This window comes from Alligator sinensis, unplaced genomic scaffold (genome assembly GCF_000455745.1).
Source record: "Alligator sinensis unplaced genomic scaffold, ASM45574v1 scaffold140_1, whole genome shotgun sequence".
In the NCBI taxonomy this organism is placed as follows: domain Eukaryota; kingdom Metazoa; phylum Chordata; order Crocodylia; family Alligatoridae; genus Alligator; species Alligator sinensis.
Window position 1 is genome coordinate 3,965,017 of NW_005841836.1, and position 26,174 is coordinate 3,991,190.

Genomic DNA, 26,174 nt, shown 5'->3' on the forward strand with positions numbered 1-26,174 from the left:
TTCCCTGTCTGGGGTCCTTCCCTGCCCTTCCCCCACCCCTCCCTTCCCTCTTACCTGAGGATCTGGCGTGGGGTAGCCCTATGGTCCCAGGCCAGAAGCTCCGGCTGGGGCTTCCGGCTGGGGGGGCATGGCGGGGCTGGGCAGGCCCCGCCAGGGCTTCCCCTAGGTCCTACTGCCCTTGGTTCGTGTCATTTTTGACAGGAACCAAGGGCAGAGAAATATTAATTTTCTAAATTTTTTAGGGGTCCTGCAGGCTGTATTTTACCCACCCCTGCTCTAACACAACATCTTTGCCTGAATGCAGCCCCAGCCCCACTTCCAATCTCCTCTGCTTACAACTAATGCAAAACCTATTCAGTGTCATTGTTGACCCAGTGAATTCCTTTAATCTGAATTCTGACAAACACCAACTGGTCTTCTGTTTTTCCATTTCTGAAGGGAATTTGTATGATATTCAATGAATTCTGTGTATAAGAGCTTATCTTCCTGGAGAATTATTCTGGAATAGCAATTGCTAATTGTCAATCAATTAACTGTCAATAATCAAAGTGATTTAAGCTTACTCAGAATAGGGCATTTTTATTCTAGAACAGTGTTTCCAAAACGTTTCCGCAGCATGACCTCATTTAAACACTGGAAATGTTTTGGTGACTCCAAAATGATGCAAACAAGATCAAAACCCTGTCTCCCTTATGGGCAGCATGGCCAGAGTGGAGTTTGTGGGCGGTGGGGATGGGAGGATGTAGGCTTGGGTCTCCCCACCCTGCTGTCTTCCCCCTGGTGATCTCTGCAGCCCAGCAGATGGGACCTGGCATGGGAAGGTGGGTAGACTCAGTGCTACTGCCAGGAGGCTCACGCCAACTCCTGCACCACCACCATGGTGAGGTGCTCCCTGCCTGCCCAGCAGCAGTGGTGGCAGCAGTGCAGAGTTGTGTCCCATACTGATCCTGGGTGGGCAGGGGGTGCCTCGCCATGGTGGTGTGGCCAACATGGGAATCCTGGCAGCAGCACCGAACCTCCCCACCCTGTTCTGCCTTCCTGCTCCAGGTCCTTCCTGCTGGGTGGCAGAGGCCCCGGGGAGAGAGCAGCATGGCAGAGAGCTCTAAACCCACATTCCACATCCATCCCCACCTTGTGCACAAATCTGGGGGGCATGTGGCCCCCCCATGCCTCCCTCCCTGGGAATGTGCAGAACAGTGGGGAGCCAGTCGTCCTGCCCCCCTCCTCCCCCCACCACCAGATGAGCCACCCATGGCTCTATCCTGCTTCCCCAGCCAGGCCCCGCATTCCCTTCCTGGCCCCAGGCCTCATACACCAGCCTGGCTAGGCACTGGCCCCAGCCCCACTCCTGCCTCACTCCGTCCCTCCCTTCCTTACCATGGGGGTCTCAATCTGGCCTCCCCCCAATAGACTTACCTGGAGGGAGCTGTGGGAACTGCTTTCCTGGCTGCTATGTGCATGTGTGCGTGTGCACGCACATGCATGTGGCACCCCGTGCCTGATTGCCCTCCTCCTGCTCCCCTTAGCTCCACGCAGCCCCTTGCAGGGTGGAACTCTGCCAGTCTGCAGTGGAACCCACTGTTTCCCACTTTTTTCTGTGATTTTCATCATGATCGGTTGACGCTGTCAAGTGTCTTTATAACCCCATTTTTTAACATTGTGACCCCAAGGTTGGGAGCCAGTATTCTAGTGTCCAGCCAGGACTTGATCAGGAATGCTTAATTCACTTCAAATTCATATTGGACTCTGGGTTAACTTTTATGTGTAGTTAGGTCTTGTCTAGCTTCTGCAGCTAATGGGTTTGTTTGCTGGTAAAATTGCTCAGCTGTAGCCTGCCAAAACTCTTGTACAGCCATTTAACAATCAGTAAATTGTTTGAACTGTAGAACAAATTGCTGGTAAATACTTTAAAGCCAATTTTCCATGCACACACTATTACTTGAAGCAAGGGAGATGAGAGGCTTCTCTTTTCTGCTACCTGACCTAGTATTTATCACTTTAAAAATGTTAGCATATTAAACCTCGCATCCCACGTGGCAGGTAAGAATTATCAGCCCAGAATGCAGATAGTGAAAAATTGAGGCAGAGAGCTAAGAATTACTGGCAGAGGCCCAACTGGAGCTCAGCAGCTCCTTACTCCCAGTCATGGGGGCAGACCATTAGACCAGAATGCCTCTATTCACACAGTTCTATTGGAGATAAAGGACCTGCCAGACTAGTTCAGTCTCCCAGTCCACCTATGTTAATATCCTGTCCCTGGGTGTGACCTGTACCTGCTGTTTTAGAGGCAGGGGGCAAGAAGCTCTGCAACAGGCAGTTACCTATGACCTCCTAACTGGGAAAATGTCTTCCTGCCCCTTGTTAGAGGTTAACTAACACCTTGGGGCATGAGAATTGTAAACCACATCTAGGTTCCAGGTTATGGTTTAATTCTCATTGTTACAACTGGCCACTTTATTGATATCACTGTCCAGTCATGTTCTGAACCCTGCTAAGAGCTTCCAAAAGGAGGATGTGGATTTTTTCCCTACAGAGGAGTTTGGCCCATCTTAAAAGTGAAGGTGATTTTGTGTCCAGGGGAATCCTATTAGTTTCGTCTTTCACTTTGCTTTGTAATATTTCCTGAAAAGTCAGCTCTCCTGCATCTTTAAAGGACTATACAAGCAGTCATTTAAAGGACTGGAAATATTTGCTCCTCTGAGAAGACTTTAGGAGACTCAGCCTGGCTTCCCCTATCTATAAATACCTCTGATGCTTCTCCACATACCAACTCTCACTGAATGCAAATTTCTGAGCATGTGAAGGGGTACAGACGCTCCCTCTGTCTTCACCCCTTTGGGGAATGAGATGGAACCTTTCAAAAGTTATTCTGTGGTCCACTGTTACCACCCTGGATGTTTTCATCTGCCCATAGGCCTGTCTTATCCTTTCCTGAATCCTGCTATGATTTTTCCAAAGGTGACTGAAATTTATTCCCTGGCAACAGAATTTGCTGAAAGCTACTTGTGTGTCTGCACTAGTGCAAACCATTCATGTAAATGTAATTTATGCCAGTACTTGCTTTCATGTTGAGCTGTACCATTGGAAATCACAGGGCACTTGTGGTGCACAGCTTACTGTAGGTCCTGTGGTGACTGGAAGCTCAGCGACTTGGTCCTGTTTGCAACTCTACCTGTAGGGCTAGAGACAGAAATTCAAAAAGCCTGAGCCTGAATTGATTCAATCTTGCAGGTTACTCTAATCTGCAGAGATTGAACCTATTTGCAAATGGACAGATATTCACATTTTATTCTGGAAATGCAGGCACATGCCTGCAGTGGCTTAGGCTAGAAGCCAGGAGGTGCTAGAGTGAGCCCTCCCTTCCCTTTTACAGTACTGAGCTGAGGGAGGGGCGTGGCCAGGCCCTGGCAGGGTGCTGTGATTAAGGAGGGGTTTAAACTCCCACCCTGGCCTGTACAGTCCCCAGCCAAGGTGTGCCTGGAAGGGGTGGGGGAAGCAGCCCTCACCAGCCTTTTTCCCTCTTGCTGCTCAAGGGGTGGGGAGTGCTGCCAGACCCTGGCCCCAGCTAGCGCTGAGGCAAAGTGGAAGAGGTGGTGGGGAGGACTGCTTGTGTGGAGTGCATGCATCTGTTGATGATACTGAGCTTTTCAGTCTGCCTCTCCCTGCTCCTTCATACTGTCTGCAGCAAACTGACAGTACTCACAGGTCCCGTGCATTGCAAACCAGGTCATTTATCACACCTCTCTTTGTCCCCTTTTGAACACTGACAGATTGTGGCCTTTGAAATAAGCAAGCCAGCAGGGAGCTTATCAGAATACAAAGCTTATCAACCCATCAAGAAAACAAAAGTCCCTCTCTCATTAGTTCAAGCTCTTAAACAGCTTTTTCCAAGGCATTTTTAAGGAAGAACAGAGAGACATTACCAGCTGACTTGTTGATTAGCTCTAAAAACCCCTAAGCGGACATTGTTCTGTCCGCCTTTGTTCCAGTGAACTTGGAGACACAGTCACATAGACACCTCTCAGCATTAGCTAGCATGGGGGTGGCTTGGCCAGATGCCAGTTGGGGTCCAGGCTTCTGGGGTCCCTACTGTGGGAGAGGGGGGATCCCTGCTTGAGCAGTGAGTTGTGAAGGGGGTAGGGGCAGGGGGAAGCCACTTAGATGCTGCTGTACCTGCAGTCTCCACCTCCTCAGCCAGTCACAGCTCTGGCTAGGGAGGAGAGGGGCAGGGCCAACCCTGCTCTCTGGAGAAGACAGTACAGCCCAGCCCAGGGCTGAAAAGCATGCTGGGATGCTGGGGGACTCTGATTTAACTTGAACCAGGAAGGGGTCTGGGACAGAAGTTCCATAAACCGGTTTGACCCAAATCAATTAAGTCTGATATATTACATTCAACCAGGTTTATCTTAAACTAGTTTTGGTCATTTTGAAACTGGTCTATGTGCACTGAACTTCTGTTATGTTACAGGTTTAAACCAGTTTATGATCACTTAAACTGATTTATATGTAACTTCTGTCTCTAGCCTAGGTGTGCAGAGGGAAGGTCTAATAATGCCCTCCTAGGAAAACTAGTCTGTTCAAAAATAGTCAATTATGCTTATTCAGGAATGGACTGAGACAGTAGTGAGACTGCAGGAGACCTGAATATCCCCTCAGTTGGGTGTCTAATGAATTTGGCTTCAGGATGGTTGTTTTGTTGATTGGAAAAGCTCTTCCATTCTGCATACCCCGCCATGGGTAGATTCTTGAGGGGGTGGGGGACAGAGGTTTTACCTCCAACCCCCTTTGATTTCTGGTCCACCCAAAGTTTAAACTCGGCTGCCTGGCAGTGTCAGCAATATTTATATTCAGGAAGCAGTGAGTAAGTCACTTGACTTCATGGCTCATATTAACCTATCTGATTTCTTCAAACTCTTCATTTCACAGATGCTAATGACCCTCTCTCCTTTTTAATGATCTTGATGTTCCAGTAATCAACCTGTCCTTTCTTCTGCAGTTCTGCCGCATGTTAGCTGCTTGGGGTAATGTGACTGTTTCCCAGCCCTGCAGACTGTTTCTAATTTCAGCTAAAAACATTAACTCAGGTATAGGAATAACTTTTAAAGAAGCATTGGATGTACTGCCAAGATGCTCAAGAAGGCTAGATTTTGTTTTATAAATCTGAAAAAGTGGTATACATTTAATTCTAATGACTACAGGACTAATGGAACAATATTTTATTGTGTTTTTGCCTAGCTTGTTGTGTTCTTTATACATAATATATGATATAGCAAAGTAATGCACATTCCGATAAAGTTCAATCTGTTTTTGCTTCAATCTTAAACTCACTAGTATAGCCCTAGGCCTCTATATTATTAGTAAAGTTTCTAGTTAGTTATTTTTTAACTGGAGAAAAAATTGTGTTGTCTAGCTACTCACATGACCACTGAAATACATTAAACGAACAGAGATCAAGGGATGGGGAAACTGCTCCTCATCATACCACCCATTCATGGTGCAGCTTCCAACGTAAAGTCCTTCTGAGTGTTCAGGAATGTTTCCACCGACTCCAGTGGGCTTGAGATGAAGGCCTCACTCCCCACATGTTGCACTGGTGCCTTCATTGTGGAAAAAAGCCTCCTGGAACTCCTGAGCTATGGATGCTAATCCTTTGGGCAGCAAAAGGAGCATCTCCTTGGCCATAAAAATAGCTGTGTCCTTAACCTCTCTTTCTTATATGATCAACCTCCTTGTTTTGGGGGTTCAATGCACTGTGTGAATCCTTTCTCTTGGCCGCTGCATTAAGATTCCACAGAGTCCTCAGGCCTTCATATCATCTAGGAAACGACTCTGAGTAGAGGCCTTTGCCATCAAGACAGATTCCATGTTTGTTCTACCGCCTCATTTGGATTGGGACAGAAAATACCAAGTCACTTCATAGAGAGGAGCCATGCACCTGATACAACAATTTAAATCTATGACATCTTCTACATGCTTCACCAAAGATGGTGACTGGCAGAATACCAGTGTGTTTGGTTTTTTAGAAGGACTTAGCTATAACCACCAGCGATTGACCCATGTCCAAATAAGTGATCCCTGACTTAGCGGAAATGAGATCACTGAGAGATTATGGCCTACAGTCTGTGGGTTCATCCAAGTGAGTGCGCACATGCAGTATGTGTCACTGCAGACCCTGCTGCAAACCTTGTGCCATGTGCAGGCATTTGCAGCACTGCTTATTTGCAATGCAGCAGTTTTTTTGACACTGGGAGGTCCCTGTGTCAAAAAACCACATGGCTGAAAAAAGCAGGGCAGCCCACATGGCAGCAGCATGCACTGCCCAAAATGGAAGCCTGGCCAGCTGAAGTCACACTCCAGCTGTCAGCCAGGCTCCACATGCCAGATAGCCATCTTTGGAGTCCCTAGAGGCCCCCAGAACCCTAGGTATGGCTGCTGTGGCCAGCTCAGGTGCTGGCCTCAGCCTCTCCTACCCCACCCAAGGCAACCTGCTGTGTGTCAGAGCATGTATGCACAGCTGTTCCCCAGGGACAAGTAGCAATGGCACAACTATGTGCCACTGATCCCTGCCTTTGCTGCCAGGATTTCCCAGTAGCAAAAAAAAGCACCAGAAAAAAGGTGCAAGCGAAAATAGCATGCGCCGGAACAAACAGAGGCTTGGTCTTCCAGGGAGATGCTCTGGCTGCTGGCCAGAGTGTCTCTACTGCTCCATTTGCGCCCCAGCTACTCCAGCACGCTGGGAGCCAGGAGGAGCTGGGCAAGGGCAGTTTGCTTAAAGTGGGACAATGTGTCCTGCAACAAAGCACAGGTGCAGGGGTGTACGCAGAGGCACAAAGTAGTGGCAAAAATTTGTGCCACTAATATTTGTGCCACTGCAAGTGCACACCCCTGCTCATCTGCCCACTCTCCCCGATCCTGTTTATTTGCATAATGGAACCATTGGGACACTGTATTGTGTTGTCCATCTCTCTTCCACTGTACATCTGTACCAATTTAGGCCTTGGTCCAAAGCCATTGAAAAGACGTTGACTTCACCACACTTTTGGATTGGGCATCTGACATTCTTTGTGGGCTTACTGCCATCAACAGCTTGTGTCAACAAGGAGGTGCGAGATGTTGACTCATGATCCAGCAGGCAGCAGTTCTCAGTGACTGTGCCTGGAACCACCAGAGTGCTTTCTGCACTCTATATTTAGAGGAAGCCTCATGGGTTTGTAGGCTGGCTCAGTGCCTGCCCACTGGCAAATGTGTGCACATTCCCATTAGGAAAGTTTATGGTTCACTTAGATGAATTCCAAATCCAAAGGTCTCTCCTTCTCCTTGCCAAACATGCTCCATACCTATCTAGTCCCATTCTCCTCCTCCAAAGATCCTTTAAGATGATTAGTTTGGTCTTGTCATGATGGCCTAACTGGCCTATATAGCTGTGGCTGATGGAACTATTTTCTTTTACCTCCCACACTGTTTCTGGTGGGTGGAACTGATTCACACCAAGGACCTGCCTGGTACTGGATCAGCAAAGCAGCTTTCTGCCTGTATGTGGCAACAAATTGTCTGTCTGGACCAGATCCTCAGTTGGCAGAAATGAAGTAGCTCCATTCACTTGAATGGGGCCAAGCTATTTTACACCAATTGAGGATCTGCCCCCTCCCCTCCGCCCCACTACATTTCAGGGTTACGTTATGCGTAGGCATATGGTTTCTAAAATCAGGGACCACCAGGCAGTATATGTTCTCGATAAATGTGTCTGTTTCATTGTTGTGTGTAGGTGGTTTTGTGTGGGGCACATGTTTTCCCACAACACAAAAGTTCATTTTAAAAATACCTTGTTCTCTAACTTTTCTCTAATCACTCTTTTTCCCCACCTTTTTCTTTTTTTTATTAGCTGACAACAGATGCCAGCATTTTTCCTTAAAAGCAAGAGCCGGCACAGTTGACGGTGAACATTAAATAACAAAATGTGATTAAGTCAGATGCTGGAACCAACTAAAGCTAGAAAACTTCATAGCTGAATGGTCACCATGCTTAAATTGACTTTGTGGTGGGCTACTTGTTTGCAGGGTACTGTGAAGAAAGGAGGAGAGTCTTGTAATTAAAGTGCAGGGTCAGGAGAGGGGAGGGCTGGTTTCTAGGGATGGTACTGCCTTAGATTTCCACTGTAGCCTAGAATAAGTCACTTCATTTCTTTATATCCTAGGGGCACCTTTCCTTGATCCAGTGGGCTCTGTGATTCTGGGAAAGGAAGAATGTTAAGAGAAGGTGGAGATTTCACAGTGTCCCTGCACTCATTGGTGATTCTCCTAGACAGTGGCAGAGCTTGAGGCTGCAGTACAATTTTCTGCTTTTCTCTTCCAGTGTCCAACATCTCCCTCCTAGGAGGACTTGACTTTGGGCATATCTACATGTGCAAATAATCTGGGAGAAGTTTACACTTGAGTAAACTCTCCCAGGCATATATCTACACATGCAGGAGTGCAGGAGCAAATTTGCTGTTCCTAGCAGCAGACTGCTTCTGCCCGCTTTGGCCTTGCAACCAGCCCCTGCAGCAGCCAGAGGGAGCTTTAGGCTCCCCCTGGGTGCTAGTCCAGGGGCCAAGAGACAGCTGTCTCCTGGTGGGGGGCAGGACATTGCTCCCTGCCCCCAGGAGCTGCCTGCTTCCAGGGCAGGCTCTGCACCAGAGCCTGGGCAGGGACAATGTCCCATGCCCTGGTAGCGTGGAGCTCCCAGTCCCTGCTCTGGGATTGTGAAGCTGGGGCTGGGGGATCCTTATGTCCCAGTTGAGTCCTGCAGTTGTGGAACCTGGGCTGGGAGATAAGGATCTCCCAGCCCAAGCCCCATGGTTGCAGGACCCAGGCTGGGAGATAAGAATCTCCCAACTGTGGCCCCATGACTGCAGAGCTGGTGCTGGGAGGTAAAGATCTCCCAGCCCCCACCTCGTGACTGCGGAGTGGGGGCTGGGAGCTCCCTGCTGCCAGGGCAGGGGGATATTGTCTCTGCCTGGACTCCAGTGGTGGAGCCCGACCCAGCAGCAGGCAGCACCTAAGGGCAGGGAGTAATTTCCTGCCCCCTGCTGCTTTGCTGACGAGGAGCACATTTGTTTTGAGTCGGGTGTCTAAACATGTGCTACTGCGCAGTTACTAATCATGAATAAATTTGCTACTTGCATTTGCGGGTAGCAAATTTACTCGCAATTAGAGCCAATTACTGCACAGTAAGCATCTGCACATGCAGATGCAGATGTTTACTGCACAGTAATTAGCTCTACTGTATAGTGAAGCATGTCATGTAGACACAACCTGTGTGTCCTAGTTTTACTGCCACATTCCCATTTTTGTATGATGTTCTGGGATACCTCAGATCTTCTGTTTTTTTATTTAATCCATTGAAGCATATGGCTTCTTTATACTTGTCTGAGATACATTACTACAATGAGTAGATATCACATTATGTCAAGAAGGAACAAATGGTCCCAAGGAAGGAATACTCAGTACTATGACTAGCATTTAGACTGATGACGAGTCAGGCGACTATAGGCAGTCTTATAGCTGATTCTGCCTCAGTATTCTATAAGAAGCCCGTTTAGTTACTGAGAGAAGTCTGTCAGGCTCAGGGATGTGCTCACATCATTGTGGAGTCATGAGATGGCAGCAGCAACACCAGCCCACATTTTGTCTGGGTGTTGCCTTTAAGGAACAGCACATTTTGCCACATTTTGCCTTTAAGGAACAGCCGCACCGAAGCACCCGAAATTTCAATTTTTAAACTGGAGCCATCTTGTTTAAGGAAGATCTTGAGAACTATCATAGCTGGTGGGTGTTGTGGATCCTCTATTGGCAGGCAGCATGACCTAGTAAGGGTAGCATACTGGTCCTAGGACGCTGAAGATATGGATCACCTGTACTGTGCTGAGTGATCTTTGGCAAATCACCTCCTCGCCTCAGTTTCCCACTTATTATGTGGGGACACAGGGACTGACTCCACTTGAGACTGATGGATACACAGAGCTAGGGACTATTGGCAGAGCAGTGTACATGGGACCCAAATAGCCATAGGAGCATGAGGCTAAGTAATCATCTCAGTACTTCACTCAGATTCACATCCCTGGAGCTATCCATCAATCCATGGATCCCCAAGGATTGATTTGTCAGCAGGTGACCAGGCTGTTGCTGCCACCACCACCTTTATGATGGGAGACAAGGGTGTGTGTGGGTACTTGAGTTGCTGTCTCAAGCCCTTGAGAATAGCTTGTGAGATGCTGCCCCCTGCTGGAAAGTGGTAGGAGCGTACTTTTATAGTGATTGTCCATTATTTAGCCAAGCATTGAGCACATTGTACCTGTATGAGGAATGGGAAAGGTGAACGTCAGCTATGGTATCCGTGCTTCACTGTGGCAGGTCTTTGCTCCCCCAAACCCTCCAGCAAAGGACAGTTGGCTTCTTTCAAGAGGAAGGAGCCACTTCCCTTTGCTTTAATAGAGGTGATTAGGACCTCAGGGCTCTCTAGGTCTTCCACAATTGACATCAGATCAATCCACCCCCTCACAGCCTTTATAAAATATTTTAACACTATTACTGTATAATAATGTGTTTTTCTGCCTTCCCCAAGACCTCTTTAAGAAATCCTACATCATCCCTTCATCAGGGTAGCTGGTAGGGCAACATAGAAGTGTGGCATGTGGTGGCAGATATCTGAGTCCCACTGCAAGGAGAGGCACTGCTTACGTGACTAGTTTAGTTTGGCCAAGCATTCTCTTAAAGGTTGGCTGAGAGCTCATTGAGAGTGATGGGAGTTTCTCCATTTACTTCAGTGGGCTTTAGAAAGGCCCCTACTTTGGCTGAGCACTGGGAAAGGTTAAGGATACCTTTCAGGGAGCTTTTCTCAGACATACTAAGAAGTTGTCTATCCTGTGACGAAAGTGGTGCTGAACACAACGCTGCCTTGTTTAGCCCAGCACAGTCATGGAGACTTATGTGAGCTGAAATAGGCTGAGGGGGAAAGGAATCCTGAGTCAGGGAGAGGTGGGAGAAGGCATTCAGATCAGCACTAAGAGTGGTGGAACCCAGGCTGGGTCTGGAACCATGTCTCCAGGCTACAGAGCTCAAGTGAAACTTTGCTATATCACAAGGCTTCCCCACTCTGGTTTCTTCTTCTTCAGTAGTCTCTCACAGTGGAGAATGATTGCCTGCCATGATTGTCTTATCTGTGGGTCCGAAGATGGCTGATGAGATTGATCCATACTCAACAGGCACTGTTGCAACTCTAACACATGTTTCTGTTCAGGGTCGGTGGTTCCAGATTCCTGATTTGGTCCACAACACTGTTTCTGCTGCTCCTGCTTTTCCATCTCCTGTTGTCATCTGAGGTTTCAGAGTACTGAGATCATTGCAGCGGACTCTTCCTCCATTTGGGGCAGTCCTGGGTGATAGTCTCCCGTGAGTTGATATTGATGTTACATTTTTTCAAGCTGGCCTTGAGGACATCCTTGAAACACTTTCTCTGCCCTCCTCTTGAGTACACCTTGATGGAGCTGGGAGAATACAACTTGCTTCAGGAGTCTGGAGTGATGTGACCAGCCCAGTGCAGTTGATGTCAGATGATCGTTGCCTTGATGCTCATGGTATTTTCTTGCAAGAGGATGCTAATGTTAGTGAGCCTGTCTTCCCACTGGATCTGAAGGATCTTTTGCAGGCATTGTTGATGGTACTTCTCGAACAACGTAGATTTGGCTCCTATTGAAAGAGGAGGAAGTCAGAGGCTCAGCTTTAGGTTGAACAACAACAACAAAAAAGAAAACAGGTTAATCCAACAGTCCTGTAAGCACTATCTTAATGCTCCAGGCTCCTTCAATGGTCATGTTTTCAACACAGAAACAAACCTGCTAATGTCATTATGAGGAATTGGCTTCTCTCACCAGACCCCAGGCAGGGGTGATATACATCTAGCATAGGCTGGCCCTGCCTGGTGTGGCAGGAGCAAGACACCATAATGCCATTAGCCAGGAGAAATTGGCTGTTTTGATCTCATTTAGTGCTGTGCCACTGATACGGGAATTCAGTTCAGTGGCCTTTTATGTGGGTGAAGTGCATGAGGGCAGAGAAAAGTGAAATTCACTCAGCTTGGTGGGGTTGGGGCACTGGGATATGGGCTGTAGTAGCAGCCATTGCTGCTTCTGTTTTGAGTTGCTTATAGTGTCCAACATTTGAATTTTCGGTTTGCAGCTGGCCATGTTGATGCCTGCCTCAGGTTGGAAATACTAAGATGAAGGGATGAGAGGAAAGGAGCAACCAGGAGTCTGTCATTTCCTACCTCCCGCATGCTCGACTTAGCAGCTTTAACACCACTCTTTGAACAGAGCTCTGTGCGTGCATGCACGGTTCTCATTAGTAATGCCAGTGCTAGGCGCTTTACATACACAATGAGGCTATCCTGGGCCTGAACAGCTTGATCTCTAGAAGGACAGACAATACACAGGGAAAACAATGTGCCATGCAAGCAGGGTGCAGACTGCTACATGCGTTGCCTGACGCCTCCCCTTCCACAGTGTGTGGGGCTACAGAAGTGTGTTGCAGGACTACTCCACATGTTCTTCTTGTGTTCTTCTTGCCACACGTTCTTCTGGCCACAGGGCTACAACAACTGAGTCCTCCCCCAAGCCTTTGATTGACTCTGTCAGGGTGTAGTCATATATGCTTTGCCTGTAATTGGTGGGTGAGCACAGGTGCTCTGCTCTGTAAACCAGGCTTGCAGGGCAGAGTCCTGGGCAGAATGCACAGTGGGGCACATGCTTAGGCTGTTTTGAAAAGGAAAAACCTGCGCAGTTTTTTCTGTGCAGGTGACTAACGGATCCATGACTAACATGACTAACGGATGACAGAGATAGCAGTGTGTGCACCAGGTAGCTTGGGGACAAGCTACTGTTGTCCTTGTGCCTTTGGGGTTGTATGTGGGTCAGTGTCATATCTGCTTTACTTCTTCTTGAGAGCTAAGCTGGGACTGCTGCTGTATGTAGAAGGAGGGAAGCAGACAGGAGGTGAGACTGTTTCCAGCATCCTCTTTCTTCATTAGTGAGAGTAAAGCACAGCCCTGAGCATCAGGGAATTTCCACTGTGTGGGAATGCTCAGTTCTAAAAGACCTTAACTACTTCCTCCCCTTTCTTGCCCGGCCTAAATCCATGGCAAGGGGACCTGTGTTGTTTTTATGTGGATGTTGTCTGGCATGATAATGGAAGCAAACCTGGGCAATGACATGCAGGAGAAAAGCAAATCAATTTGGTTTCCAGGCCCTCGGGATGCTCGTAAGCAAAGAACCAACAAAAGAAAGGAAAAATGAAATGGAGAGATGAAAACTGCAGCTGAAACATGCATGAGACTAGGGAGAATTGGCCTGGAATTCTATTAAAATTCAGAGCTGTAACCAGCTGTGCTGAAGATCAGCATGCACCCTAGGTGCTACCCTGACCTCTCTGACTAGTTCTTGGATTAGCACCACTACTTGAACCAGGGACTATGGAGCTACCAGCATGACATAAAAGGTCATGCTCCTGAACCAAAACCCATTCCTGTGAACTTGTTACCTGGTGACAGCTGCCAGGCCATGTGAGAAGAAATCTTCCACAAGGACCTGCAAAAGGAGCACAGAGACCTGAGCTGGCAAACAGCCCCCTGGGCACTCCCTGTGCAGGCATGGAAAAACAGTGCAGGGCAGAGAGGTCCATTGAACTGCCTGAGGCCAATCTGCCAGTGGCAGGCAGAAACAATCAACCACGTTTTCTGGAACTGCCCATATGCCAGAGAGGTGTGAAAGAAAGTACACAGACTCCTTCTGGCAGTGACAGGTTTCAGAACCCCGACCAGAGAAGTGGTCCTCTACGGGTACTTGACCTGACAGCCTGCTTTGACCAGTTCATCTCCTGCTTCAGGTATGCCCTGTGGAAAGTCAGGAACCTGTTCACAAATAGGTGCTCAGACCCCACAATTGAGGACTGTATTAAAACGGGGCTGAGTGAAATGTACTGGTAATACAGGAAGAAGACAACAGGAGAGAGAGAGCAGACCTCATATGGTGGAGAGAGGACTGACATAGACTTTTCAGAGACGAGCCCTCCAAAGAGAACAGCGACAATAGTGGTGAGGACAGCAATGACAAAGAGGACGAATATGACAACAATGAGCGAAAGCACTGGGATGGTGATGGGTGAACGGTGTGAACTTTGTAATGGGACTAAAATAGTTTAACTGGTAAAGTGTGTTTTGGTCTGTCAAGTGAACCACAGTGGTCACTTGACGGGTTGGTAGAGGTACAGTTATATATATAGAAATAAATATTTTTTTCAAAAAAAAAAAAGAACCAATTCTCATGCCCTTCTGCCAAAGAAATTATTGTTTTCCTGTTGCTTTTTATGACAAATACCTTGCCACAAAAGGAACGAGGATTATCTGTTGGAAAGGTTTGAACAACCCAGCCTACCTGTTCCTGCTTCGCATGCACTAAGACTAGTAAGGAAGTGGTGAAACTACTTCAAGGGCACCTTTTCCAGGGACAGAGTGAAGGTGATGCCCTCTCTTGCTCCCTTTTAGCAGCATTTTCCCCAGAGGCACAAAGATTCCTGGCGCTCCTGCTGAGACAACTCCACTCTGCACCTCTTCTGGTGCAGATCCAAGGTCCCAGAGAAAAGAAACTGAGCGCTGTTTCATGTGCATTGGAGCTCATTGCAGGATCATTACTGTGGCTTTTACCCCATGCAAAAGACCACTGGGGGAAGTTTCATGCACAGTTCAGCAAGCTGAAGTGTTATCTGGTGCTGTCTTCTCACTTTTCCAGAGCTGACAGTGGAACTCAGATCTTTTAGGGTCAGAAATTGTGCCTGTGGCACCCCAGCTGCTATTCTGTTATTTTCCCCACCCCACAAAGATTCTTCTGGAAGGAGAGTTACCTTTTATTTGCTGAACAAAGCTAAGAGCTAATTTAAATATAAAAAAAATCAGCTTTTCAGGAGAAAGAGCCTGGCAGTGCACTCACAACTGTCCTTTTGCAAGGAGATGCTGTTAAGACAGCTCAGCCCCAGGGGCCTTGCTTTGCCTTGGTGAACTGTGGAGGCTTTTTTTTTCCCCAGTCAGAGTCTCACTCCTGGTTGGCCTTCCTTAGGGATTTAGTGCTTGACGGTGGCTGTTTTTTCTAAGTGAGTTTTTGAGCATCTCTGCTACTGGGATCCCCGTGGGTGTATTTGCACAGCAGCTGAAATACCATTTTGAAAACTGTTGCTTAGGAATACGATAGAAATGTGACTCCAGTATTTTCATTTTGCAGGTTACTTGGTAAGAGAGAGTTCCTAACATACACACCACTTTGCCTTTGGTGCAAGTCCTTTGGTGCCACTGGACATGTAAGCTTCTTGTGAAAGGTGGGAGAGGATTGGTGAAGTGGTGTTACCCAGTGGCTTAAATTTAGGACTGGATGTCAGGAGTTCCATGATCAGACTTAGAAAAGGAAAAATCCTTTGTTGGTGCCACAGGGTACGTCTACACTATGTCCCCTGCACACCTATGGAGGGGCTCTGTCAAATATACCCAGCCTATTTAACATACGCTAAACCCCAAAATGATATGATGAAGCTACTCTGGGGGCCCCTCATGCTGCTGTTCTTGAGACTTATATCTCCAGCATCTCTGAGAGGAGTAGAGAGTGGCCCTTAGTAAGGCTTTGCTCCCTCATTTCTGGATTAAAAAGTGTGTGAATGGGAGCAGGTAAATGGGGTGTGTTGGAGATCAGACTGTCCTGGATGTGCTGGGAATATATCATGGACATTGCCCCCACAGTGTGTCAGTTTGGTATTTCCCTGAGGGAGGTTACAGTTATAGTCTATTTCTGTCCAGTGGAAAGAGCCTGAACTCCACCTAGATTAATTTGTGGAGAGGTCTTCCTCTAATGAGGAAATGCCTCAAGACTTGTATATTAGAGGAAGTGCCAAATTAGAAATGGTCACAGCACGCAAATCAATTATTTGGCCTCCTTAGGCAGCTGGTGTCAATTGGGGTAGCCTCTTTGAAGTCAGTGGAGCCTGATTGATATACACCTAGGGTGGCCATCATAGAGGACAGTCTGGTTTTCTGCTACTCTGTCCTCTATTGATACAAAAGCTGATGCCTTTATGTCCTCTATTTTACTCTTCAAGAGAAAAATAGAGGACATAAAGGTGTCCGGTTTCGTATCAATAGAGGACAGAGGACAACCAGACTGTCCTCTATAATGGCCACCCTATATACACTAGTGGAGGATCTGGCTAGGTATTTGCAGTTCCTAGTTCTGCCTTTAAACTGGTAATTCTCTTAAAGGTTGTCCAGTATTTTCACACAGACAGCCTCAAAGACCTAAAAGTCAGGGTGTGCCAAAGGGATTTCCTAGTACAAATGATTTTGTAAAGACTCTCATTGGATTTATGGGTGTTATTCAAGCCTTTCCAGGAGAGGATCCTTATTCCTTTTGTAGCAAGGTAGTTGTCATAAAAAGCAACAAGAAAATCATCATTCCTTTGGCAGAAGTGTGAGAGAGATTACATAAGACAGTAAGTCTGACAGGGCCATAATTTAAGTGCAGCATTGCATGCAAATGCATAATCACATCATTTGAAAACAAATGTATATTTATGCAATGCTAAATAGCTCCTTTGGAATCATTCTGGTCTGTTGCATAAGTATAAATATTTTTGCCTATGGTATTGAAATTAGCCTCTTTGATCCTTCCAGGGCAATACTAAGCACAGGGTAATATTATTCTTATTGGCTAGAACCCTTGATGAGAGTTGAAACTCTATAAATGTTTAAATAAGTGGATTTCTAAGTAAGCTACACTAGCCTCAATCACTGCGGCTATTAAACAAAATGTACAGTAGCTGACAGATGCGGTAAATCAACTATTTTGTTGTCTGAAAGTGAGGAATGGCTTGCAGCTTAAAAGCCATTGTTCAAGTTGTTTGGTGTAATGGTAAACAACACTTAGGGCAAGGCTGTTTAAATCACCTTTTTGATTGTCAGCAGAAATGTTCCTTTCCTGCACAGATTTACCACACTCTGCAACACCCAGAAACGATAATGCATGTGGGATTGTTAGCCTGGAGACACGTAGTTTTCTAGGGGTATGGTTAAGTTGTGCCTAGGGAGCCAGATTTTACAGATAGCTCAGCAAGATGCTGGGGGCTGGGATGTTGAAAATCTGGCCCTGATTGTGGGCTTCAAGCACTGTAAAAAAATTCTGGCCCTGACCCCTATTGAAAATGTGGTTCTAGAGGAACAGCCTGCTGGAGAGGCAGTTTCAGGACAAGCTGGGCATGTCTACACATTTATTAATGAGCCCTCATTATGACTCATTAAGTTTAGTATCTGTAATAACAGGTACTAACTTAATGCGCTGTAATCAGTGCTACTGTGCACTAGCACAAACTTTTTTTGGTGACACTTAATGCTCATTGGATTAATCTGTTGCACATTAGCATGGTTTTTGCCAGCCATGCTAATATGCAGTAGAATTAGTCAAATGGGCATTAAGTGCCTCATTTAGGCATTAAGTGTCTCACGCACCCACTGACAGACAGTGAAAGCTCCTGCACCTGATCCTCTACTGCCTTGTCACTTATGTGGTCATTTACAAGAGTGACAAGTGTCACCAACCTTTTCCATTATGCACTCACTTTACACAGGTGAGTGAAAGGGGAAATTCACTTCTTGTTAACAGTCACACTGCCATTATGTCTCCCTGAGGCTTTATGTCTGCTCTGGCTCTGTGTCTCTAATGCCTGGCTCCACAGCAGACCCCTGCCATCTATCCTCCCCATGGAGGAGAGTAGGTTGATATAGCTGTGGAGGTCACTTCAGCCACTGACAATACAGTTCCATTTCCTCTGTGAGCTGCTGCATCTACCCAGATTATGCTGACTGCACTGCCAGAGGGAGGCATGTATTCTTGGTCGTGGATTAAGCCATGCTTCTGCCTTTACTCATTGAAGATTTTGTAAGCCCCTATAAATTCGGAGAGATAACTGCTTCAACTTAGCTTAATGATAAATTAAACTGATGTGGCAGATTTTGACCCCTCATCTACTTTCTAAAAGGAAAATCCAATGTGTCATCTTCTGACTGCAAATGGAAAATGGGAATTTACACTGATGAAATGACATCCCAGATTCAAGGAAGAGACTTCATAAGCTCATATCAATCACCACTGAACCATGCTAAAAAATGAATTGTGCAGCGAACTTACTAGGTCAATTATGTTATAGTGATTGGGGGGGCGGGGCATGGTCGGATGACCTGTATTTTGTTTCAGTGTTAAATTCTTTCTTCTCTGAATACTATACCAGTATAATTATGAGAGAGAAGTTTTCTGCCTGAAGAAAGCCAGCCTAGCTGACTCGTTGTCAGGGAAAGCATAAGAAGTAGCAGCAATTTTTGTGTTGAACATGCTGAGAATGCAATATGGAAAAATTGTTCTCAGTTCAGTAGGCTCAAAAGGGATTTTTTAAAAGTACTGTAACATGGTTACGTTTGTAAGCCTCTGTCACTGAATTGTCTGAGCTGACAGAGACTTGGGAGGCCAGAAGGCAAGACAGAGACACAAGATCTCTGCCTGTGGAAAGGACTCTGAGATTCCTGGTAATTGCAGTGAATTAACTTGAGTTTGGGGCTGTGTCCTCCCCCCCTCCTTTGTTCACTTGTTTCTTCTGCTCTGCTCTTTCAGATTCTGCAGATTGTGACTGGATCCACAGGGCCTGAGGGATTCCGACTGAGTGGGCGAAGGCTGTTTCTGGAAGGGCAGAGCTGCAGATATGGTTTTGTTGATATTCCTCTCCATCTGTGTTATGCATTAAGGTACACTTAAAACCTGTTTTTCAGTCTGGCAAGCTGATAACATGTCTCACCTATTTTTTTTAATGTAAATGAATTAGTGTATCCAGGAAGAAGACTTGCCACTTCTTATTTTACAGATCAGGGGAAGGAGCAGGAGCCTTAAAGAAAGCAGGATTATGTAAGAGGGACAAACCTCATTCTCCTGACAAAAGAATGTGGAGAACATGGCTTGAGGGGAACAACCTGTATCTTAGTAGGGAGCCCTTTTAGTTTAAAAGTAATAATATTATAGAAGTTTTAAAATTTTCTTTGAATGAAACTTTTTCTACCAGAGGCTGGCAATCGTTGTTGTTTGTTGGATGTATTTATCTGCCTATGACAAAAGTGCCTAGGAACTCAAGGCATGGATCCAGACCTTATATGCTAGGTGCTGTACAAACATGGAGCAAAAGAACAGCCCCTGTCTTACAGAACATAATTGTGCAGGGTCTCTTCACAACTCTGCTGATGCTGAGCGACTGTCTAACATACACATCGGTGGCTCAGCTGGTGCAATTTCGCCTAGCTCCACTGATCTGCACCAGCTGGGATTCTAGTCTTGCCTGACATTTTAATCTGTTAATACGTCTTTGCAAACTGACTTGAGTTACGGGAATGAAACACAACCAAACATGTAGCTCGTCTTTGAAACTGATGTGCAGGTGGAAAGACACAGTAGAATATGTGAAGGGCCAAAGCGTAGGTTTAAACTTTGGCTTTTCAGAGAGTTTTTAAGTTGGTGTTAGGAAGGAAGGCTAGTAACAAATTTGCATGTGTGTTTAATTTCCTAGAAAATCTGGGCAGGGGGAAAGTCCAAAAAACATTCTTTTTCCAGACAATAAAAGGAAGTATACTTTTAGATGCATATAATTTAACTGAGAAGCTGTATATTGTATAGGTATATTATTGAGGCATTTTAATATATATATTTGTCAAGACACACTGTGGCTTTAGTTCAGTTATAGGACCCATGCTGTGAATTTCTGAACAATTTCTAGTTACCAGTGTCTAAGAGGTAATGGATTCTCTGGTTGTGTAAATTGATGATGCAAATCCAAGTTACATTCTGGGCCAACGTGGAGTCCGTTAAGTCATGACTGATCAGAGGTAATACACAGAAAGGTCTGTTTGATCCTGTCTAGCATCAGTTCTATTTCATCTAGCAAAGGGACTGGTGTGTTGTTTGAATGGTTCAGAGGGCACATCTACACGAGACGCTTTACTTGAGATTAGAGCAAATTACTGTGCAGTAAGCCATCTACACGTGCAGACACTTATTGCACAGTAATTTGCTCAAATCATGAGTAAATTTGCTACCTGTAAATACAAGTAGCAAATTTACTCATGATTACGAACTGCACTGTATAACGCATGTAGATAGCTGACAAGCAACAAACTTGCTCCTGCTCAGCTGGGCAGCAGGGGGCAGGAAATTGCTCCCTGCCTGTGGGAGCTGCCTGCTGTCAGGGCACTGGAGGCCGGGTGGGGACAATGTCCCAGCCCCGGGCACCAGTGGGGCAGCTAGCAGCCAGTCACCGGCTGGATAGGGATTCCCCACCCAGCCCAGGGCTCGCTGCTAGCTGCCCCACCAGCAGATTGGGGCAGGGGGCTGGAACCTGCCCCTCCCCTGAAGCTCTTTCCAAATCCCCTGCCCCCAGTTGGGGAACAGGGGGCAGGAGCTCCCTGCTGCCAGGACAGGGGGACATTAAAAACTTCTTGGGCTCTGGTGGCAGAGCTCACCCCAGCAGCAGGCAGCCCCACCAGGGAAGGGAGCAATCTCCCATCCCCTGCCAGAAGACATCTGTTTCCTGGCTCCATGTTTCTTGCCAGCCCCTGGGCTAGCACCCAGGGGGAGCTTAGAGCTCCCCCTAGCAGCTGCAGGGGGCTGATGAAGGGCCTGAGGGGACTGGAGCAGATTGCTGCCAGGAGCAGCAGATCTGCTCCCATCCCTGCACGTGTAGACGCCTGGCCAGGGTGGGTTTAATCTAGAATAATTTACTTTAGAGCAGGGGTAGGCAATTATTTCAGGCAGAGGGCCACTTACTGAGTTTTGGCAAGCCATCGAGGACTGCATGACAGGCAGCCAGGGACAGCTAAATATTAATTTTCTAAATTTTTTAGGGGCCCCGCAGGCTGGATAGAATGGTTTGGCGGGCCACATCCAGCCCATGGGCTGCATTTTGCCCACCCCTGCTCTAGAGTAAACCCACTCTGCAACATTTGCATGGGTAGACACACCCAGACAGACATAATGGCTCTAGGAATAAGTAGGCAAACATGGATGCATCGGTCTCACAGAGGGAGCCACATGTGTTCTGCAGTGTTTGACTGTCTGTCTTTGCATGTAGATAGAAGGACTGGGTTGTGGCCCTTCCCTCACCTACTCCTGCTTCCTCAAGCCTTCTTAAGCAGCTGGCACTGGCAATGAAAGTCCTAACTTTGGGTATTCTCACTTATAGTGCAAGGAGTGTCACTGTGCAAGGGAATGTACACACTGGAGGGAGATGCTCTTTCTGCCTTTTTCACCATCACACATCAGCTTGTACCCTGGCATAACTAAACATCTGACTCTCAATCTACATGCCTATTACATTGTGCTGTCTGCCAGACAAAAGATCCCCTCAAATGGGCATGCCTGATGGGTTTTACCTCATCCAGCATCACTGCTCTGGGGGGCAACTTTGTGTATGATTGGCATAACATATTGGAATGAGGTAGGCATATGAGGGGAAGTGATTCTCTTCTGTGTTACTCCAGCTTTATGCCATTGCAACTGTTGATCACAAGGGAGTTATACCAATGTAAAACTGAAGGAAAGAAGTGGTGTATCAGGTCTAGCCATTTTTGTAGATACATTACAAGCCCCATGACACTTATGTCCTGGTGGGCATTGCATTACATATGGATAATGATAGGAATTTTCAATGTAATTAATACGCCTGAGAAAATAATTCCCCTAAGTCCTCTACCTTATAGATTTCACTGGTATTTACCCTTGATTCCTTTCTTTAGCACCTTCTTAATGAAAAGGATGAGCTCACTCATCAACTGGGCTGCAGGATTTTCATCCTCTAAAAAAAAAAATTGGCATCCTGAAATAAAGATAATCCTGCCACAAAATCTAATTAAAGAAGAACAATACCCTTATTTCACAGAGCAGTTTTCTAAACTTCTCTAAATTCAGGGGAAGCTAAGAAGCAGACATGAAAATTCACTTGTCATCTTTTGAAGCTTCGTCTTTTAGGATGAGCCCAAATGGGTATTTAAAATAATAAAAGAGCTTTTATATTAAAGAGAATCCTATGGGATAAATATTGTTTATCAGTAAAGTGATAGATTGTCACAGCATTATGTGGTGTGTGTATATCAGTGAAGTGAAAGTTCTGACGCATCTGAAAAGCAAGAGTGGGATGCACCAGTCACTTTACTGGTATGTGTGAAACATGCCACAGCCAGCTGCATTTTATTTTTTAATGCAGTCAAATCCCAGTTTCCAGCAGGGGGTTCAACTAGATGACCTTAGGACAGGGGTAGGCAAAATATGGCCTGAAGGCCGGATCCAGCCCTCCAAAGGATTTTATCCAGCCCAGGATAGGGGGGCAGCCCAGGCCATGTTGTGTGTGACTGGAGCCACTGCCCCAGGGCACATAGCAGGGCTGGGGTGGCATGGTGGTCAGACCCACTTCCTGGCAGCCCTCACAGTGGCAGCTCCTTCCAGCTGCTGCTGCCAGTCTGCACCACTGCTGCCAGCCTCGACCCCGCTGCCCAGACACCTCGGCTTGTCTGCCCCACACCCAACACCAGAGGCGCCAGACAGAGCAAGCAGGCAGGGTCTCCATGGAGACTGGCATGAGACACCCGTAGGCAGGGTGTGCTCAGCCAGAAGATGGGATGGGGCCATGGGTGGGTGGGGAATGGCGTCCAGGAGCGGGGTGCATGGACAGGGCTGGGGCTGGGGTTGAGGCTAGGATTGTGGAACCGTAATAATGTGGGGCCAGGGCTGAGGCAGAGCCACAATCCGCTCCCTGCATGATGGATCATGGCCAGCTTGACCCTGGATGGGGGCAGAGTGCACGCCCATGACTGGGCCCCTGCCGCCCCTGCCCCAGCACAGGTGCACATGAGCAGCCCCAATACAGTGCAGCTGCAGAATAGCACAGCCTGGCAGCTGTGGGACAGCCCTGATGGAATTTGACCAGATTATGGTCTGAGTCAGGTTGGTCATACTTCATCATGCGGGGAACAGATCGCAGCTCTGCCCTGGCCCCTACCCTGCACTGTCACTGCCCCCCCCTTGCTGGCCCTGACCCTGGCCCTGTCCACCCATCCCACTCCCAGACGCTGATCCCTGCTTGCCTTGACCAGCACTTCCAGGGAGGATGCTTCCTGGGAGATAATGATCTTCATCTCTCTCCCAGAGGTAAATACCTGTTCACCCGCAGGTTGGCTGATCTACTCCAAAGAGCTTTAAACTAGGCTCGACAGGGGTTGGGGAACTGGTGGTCAAAGAGAGACCAGGGTTGGTAAACCACAAACAAGATGCCAGATTGCACCAGGTAAGTATTAAGGGGTTGGTAAGCCATATCAAGGCACCAGACCACACCAGGTAAGTAATAAAAGGAACACACGCCATCAAGGCACAGGGGCACCAAGAGCCCCCTTTGGGGGACTAAAATGTCTTTATACAAACACCAGGAGTATGGGGAACAAGCAAGAGGAGCTCACACTCTTGCTTGTTAGCATCCGGTGTGACCTAGTCGGACTAACTGAAACATGGTGGGATTCTACACACAACTGGGCAGTAGGCATTGAGGGGTATAGGTTGTATAGGTGTGACAGAGTGGGGAAAAAAGGTTTTGGGGGGATAGCACTCTATGTTAAAGAGCAGTATACATCTTCCACCATTAAGGCAGGGGTGGAGGAGGAGAACACCGAGGCATTGTGGGTCAGGATCCAGGGGGGGCCAGGGGAAAAGGACTTGGTTGTGGGGGTCTAGTACAGGCCTCCTCATCAGGATCCGGATCAAGAGCTAGACGATGTATTCTCTGAGCAGCTAGCAGATGCCACACAGGCGAGGAAGGCGGTGGTCATGGGAGATCTAAACTACCCAGATATCTGCTGGGAGGAGCAGACAGCCAAAACAAGCCACTCAGGGAGGTTCTTACACTGTATGTAGGACCTCCACCTAACCCAGGTGGTGTCTAGTCCCACCAGGGGTAGCGCCTTGCTTGACCTGGTCTTCACAACAGGGGATGATCTCGTGGGGAACATGCAACGTGCGAGTTCATGGTAGCCTGGGAGATAGTGACCATCACTTGGTCGAGTTCACTATCCAACGAAGGGTGGGTAAAATAACTAGTGGGGCTAAGGTGTTGGACTTTGAAGGGCCAACTTTAGTAAGCTTAGAAGGCTAGTTAGTGAGGGGTGCAACTCAAGAACATAGAGCAAATGGGGGTCCAGGAGGGTTGGAGGTATCTCAAGGGAGTGATCCTTGGCACTCAAAAGGAGTCTATCCCATTATGTAGGAAGGGAGGTAAGGGGGCAACAAAGCCCCCTTGGCTAAACAGGGAACTCCAGGAGAGTCTGGGGGCAAAGAAAGAGATGTATAGGCAATGGATGCAGGGAGCAGCCACCAAGGAGGAATATATGAACAAGATAATTTGACTTGGAGCCAAACTGTATCTTCAAATCATCAGTAGCACCAGAACAAAAGCCATTAGAATTCATGAGAGACTTTCCACCGATTTCAGGGGGCTTTGTTTGAATCAGGCCTTAGGAGTCCCTCCAGTCAGTGACATCAGGAAATAGGGACATGGGAGGGGTTGCCTGCGGGTTAGACAGATGGACTGACCACTGATTAAGTGACCACTGATTTGCTTTTCAGTTACAATTAAGTAATTGTAATAATATTATCACCAGGTAAAGAAAGCCACTTCCTGCAAATGACAAAGAGGGTGTATGAAGGCATGTCGCTTTGACTTCATTCTGAAATGCTGCCTTCTAAAGCAGGATTAAAATAGGGTATATGTTCCTGGTTTTTCCTAGGCGTAGAAGCCAGTAAGCATGACGTTTCACAGTGTTTGGTGTCCTTGTATCCTGTTTTATGTGTTTATATCCTTTGAATATATATCAGTCTAGCATTAACAATAATCATTTGAATGCAGCCACTGGCTGTTATTCTCTATTTCTAAAGTGCCCATCACAGTGGGACCCCATTCTCAGTTGGCCTCTGGGCATTACCTTAATAGAAGTAATATAAGGTATAGCAGATTACAAATGCATGCCTCTTCAGGAACACCGGCAATCAAAGACAGACCCCTGCCTGCCGTGTTTGAAAAAGATGCTGTCAAACATGAAGGCATGGGAGAGAGTGCTCTCTCTAAGAGTTGATGGGAAGGAAAGAAGCAAGGGGGGAAAAAAAGAACCTAGGTGAGGGATATCTTTGCACAGCTCTGCTCACTGAGGGGGCATCAAGCATTTCTCTCTGCAGGGAGCGCTTTACAGGATTTTATACCTTATGTTTCATCAAGGGATACTCACAAAGGATGGGGTCTAGTTAAAAAATGATGTAGTCTTTTCCCAGTATGTTAGATCATAACAGAAAGTGTCTCAGTCACACCTCTTGAGGAACAGTGTGTGTGTGTGTGTGTGTGTGTGTGTGTGTGTGTGTGTGTGAGATGATCTCCCCACATGGAAAAAGGATCAGGCTGTGGAGACCAAGTGGGATTGCTGCAAATGGGACTCATTTGCTAGCAAGTATCTGATCCAGGGTTTGTTTTGCATTGTCAAAAGAGGGAGAATGATTAGTGTGGAAGGCATGGGCTTCCCAAAGGCTAGAGGGGTTGCAATCACAGCGACCTTTATTGCTAAGATCCTAGGGAGCCCTGATCAGCAGCGAACCTAGAAATGTGGTGGTTTCCTTTGCATTTATTCCATGGGGCTGAATGACCCACCCCCTTCCCCACATGGCTGCATGTAGGTAAATGTTACAGCGTCCGGTGCAAATGGGGAAGGAGGAGATTCTGCATCCTTCAGCCCAGAGAAAGGGGATGGGGTGGGGGGCTCTGTCTAAAGCCAGCCTGTGGGGAGATGTGGAGGGGGGTCCTACCTCTTGGAAAGGGGCAGGAGGAAGGGATGAACTGGGTGCAGGGCAGGGGGGAAGAGAAGGGGAAGGAGAAAAGAAAAGGGGTCCTGCCTTTTGCAGCCCTGGGGAGAAAGGGTAGGGGGAAGCGGGGAGAGCTGTCTCCTCAGTCTGGGGAGGGAGTGGGTAGGGAAGGGGGCCTGGATTTGGGGGGCAG

At 47.2% G+C, this 26,174-nt stretch overlaps 2 protein-coding genes across 2 annotated transcripts in view; both read left to right on the forward strand.

Moving 5' to 3' along the window:
* The window catches only part of SHLD1 (shieldin complex subunit 1), a 105,619-nt gene extending 92,348 nt beyond the window's left edge, over nucleotides 1-13,271 (forward strand). Inside the window, exon 4 of the transcript XR_003093662.1 lies at nucleotides 11,278-13,271. The gene's annotated coding sequence lies outside the window, so the exon portion shown is untranslated. The remainder of the gene's footprint in view (nucleotides 1-11,277) is intronic.
* Nucleotides 13,272-18,754: 5,483 nt separating this feature from the next.
* The window catches only part of CHGB (chromogranin B), a 34,183-nt gene continuing 26,763 nt past the window's right edge, over nucleotides 18,755-26,174 (forward strand). The window contains exon 1 of the mRNA XM_006015432.2: nucleotides 18,755-18,858. The gene's annotated coding sequence lies outside the window, so the exon portion shown is untranslated. The remainder of the gene's footprint in view (nucleotides 18,859-26,174) is intronic.